General features: G+C 46.3%; 1 protein-coding gene across 1 annotated transcript in view; it reads left to right on the top strand.

Moving 5' to 3' along the window:
- Window positions 1-955: 955 nt before the first annotated feature.
- Window positions 956-2,500, top strand: part of LOC119578686 — a gene marked incomplete in the record, with an annotated part of 96,196 nt that continues 94,651 nt past the window's right edge. Inside the window, 1 exon segment of the mRNA XM_037926263.1 lies at window positions 956-971.

Raw genomic sequence — 2,500 nt, 5'->3', positions numbered from 1 at the left:
GCACATTTACAGCTACAGATTGTCTCAGCCGCCCCTTTCTCTCTTCCCACCGTTTTCTCTGTCTCCCTTTCTCTTTCTCTCCCTCCACCTCCTTCTCTGTCTCTCTTTCTCTTTCTCTCCCTCCACCTCCTTCTCCCTCTCCCCCTCCTCCCCTCCCCCCCTCTCTCTCTCTCTCTCTCTCTCTCTCTCTCTCTCTCTCTCTCTCTCTCTCTCTCTCTCTCTCTCTCTCTCTCTCTCTCTCTCCCTCCCTCCCCTCTCTCTCTCTCTCTCTCTCTCTCTCTCTCTCCCCTCTCCCCTCTTTCTCTCTCCCTCTCTCGCCCCCCCCCCATCTCCCCTCTTTCTCTCTCCCTCTCTCCCCCCCTCTCTCTCTCTCTCTCTCTCTCTCTCTCTCTCTCTCTCTCTCTCTCTCTCTCTCTCTCTCTCTCTCTCTCTCCCCTTTTCCCTTCCTGTCTCCCTTACATATGGCAATATATACCGTATATACACATATAGATACGTACACATGTACAGTATACATAAATATACTGTATTATAATAATATGTATTATATATTATTATTATTATTATATACTGTATTATAATAATTATTATCTTCGTTACCAATTACTATTGACATTTATCATCTTCACTAACATCATTATCATGATTGTGACAGTGATTATTGTTGTATTTGTAATTACAACCATTGTTACTAATAACATTCGTAAGAATATTGTTGAGGTTAGAATGGTGCCTTTCATTTCAGTATTTTATGTTCATCATAGTTGTTGGTATTCGTATATATATATATATATATATATATATATATATATATATATATATATATATGTATATATATATATATAATTTTATTTATTTTTTTTTTTTTAGAGAGAGAGAGAGAACGGAGCTCTGAATGCCTCGTATTGATTTATACTTCCTTTTATTGCAGGTAAGCTAGGGACTCAACAGACAATCGGAAAACTGGAAGCGTATGTATGAGTCTTGTTTGTTGCAAATGTTTGCCTGAGGCAGGAGTGTTTTGCTGTTTTGTCAAAGCGCTGAAAATGCGACCCAGTTTGTGTATTCTGTAAGAAATGCCGTATTGATGCAGCACATAACGTGATTGGTTCGCATTGTTGAACTGAACGAGCTATCGGATAAAGTTCATAGTGCAGAATTCCTGCCCGGGAAAATATCGGATATCGGCATTTTGGCTTGGCTGTTCTTTCCCAATCTCCGGGAGTGCGTCGTGCGGGAGCGGCGCGCCGCCCTTCCTGCCCTCCGAAGGCCCTGGTCCTCCCGGCCTCCCCCGCCGCGGCTGCAGGGGCGCGAAGAGGGGAGTCGCCTCGCACATGGGTATGCGGGCACAGGGGAACTTGTAATTTCATTGGGGCCGAGTTAAATGATTAGGATAGCCCTTCGGGAGATGCCCTCTCTCAAAAAAAGAAGCAGCAAGTGGAATGGCCCGTGATGAATCCCGTGCCGCCGGGACGCGGTCACAGAAAGCAGGGTCACTCATTACTTGAGAATGGACGAAGTGACATCAACCCAATCGATGCCGAGCGCATACTGGACAATGCAGAAGAGAAGTCACGTCGCTTTACTTGAAGCTCCACTTCAATTTACATTCAACAAGAGGTCGTTAGTGTCGCTATGGTCGTGATAATGACGGTGAAAAAGGAAGATTGATGATTGGCCTTGTGCTTGGTACGGCAAGTGGTTGTACAATTATTGCATTGCTAATGGTTGAAAATGATATCGGTAAGATGATTAAAGAAAAAGAATAAATGAATGTAAAAATGTTAAAGTCATGGCATACAAGATTACGCAATGTCCACAATTTACATTATTGCCGAATTCCCCTATACCTTAGTGTGATTGTTATTGGATTGCTTACCATTATACTTGAAATGAATTTGCAGTGAGCAGCGCGCACCCCTTTCTGAGAAGCGTCATGGCACTCCGGGACCGGCCTCCCCTCCGCCCCACGACCGAGGTGCCTCCGTCGAGCAATATCACACGCCATTGGCACCGAAAAGAGTAATACTTTTATTTGTATTATCGGGACTTACGGGTTCATAAGCGCGCGATATTAGTATGGCGGAGAGTGGAGGAGAGGGAGATGGAGAAGGAAGGGAATGGAAATGAAAGGGGGATGGAGAAGGGAGTGGGGAACCTCGCGAGTGGGCCAAATGGACCTCGTGGGGCCGGCCGCGAGCCCTCCGACTGCCTAGGCGGGGCGGCGGCAGAAGGTCGCTGGGCGATATTGCTTCGAGAGGAGGCACGGGGAGAGGACGACATGCGCGCCAGACCGACGGTGGGGGGAGGGCGAAGGGGAGGATAACGGAAGGGGCATGGGAGGGAATATTTGGCGAAGAAGGCGGAACTGGGAAGGAGAGTGAGGAATAGAGTAGTAGATGCGAGATATAGAAAGGAGAGGTTGTTCATGGAAGAGAGAAGCAGGCACAGGCGAACAGAGAATGAGTTTCGTTTTATCAATTATAAGGGAGATAATTAG

The sequence above is a fragment of the Penaeus monodon genome, chromosome 2 (genome assembly GCF_015228065.2).
Source record: "Penaeus monodon isolate SGIC_2016 chromosome 2, NSTDA_Pmon_1, whole genome shotgun sequence".
Lineage (NCBI taxonomy): Eukaryota > Metazoa > Arthropoda > Malacostraca > Decapoda > Penaeidae > Penaeus > Penaeus monodon.
This window is presented reverse-complemented; position numbering and strand designations above follow the sequence as displayed.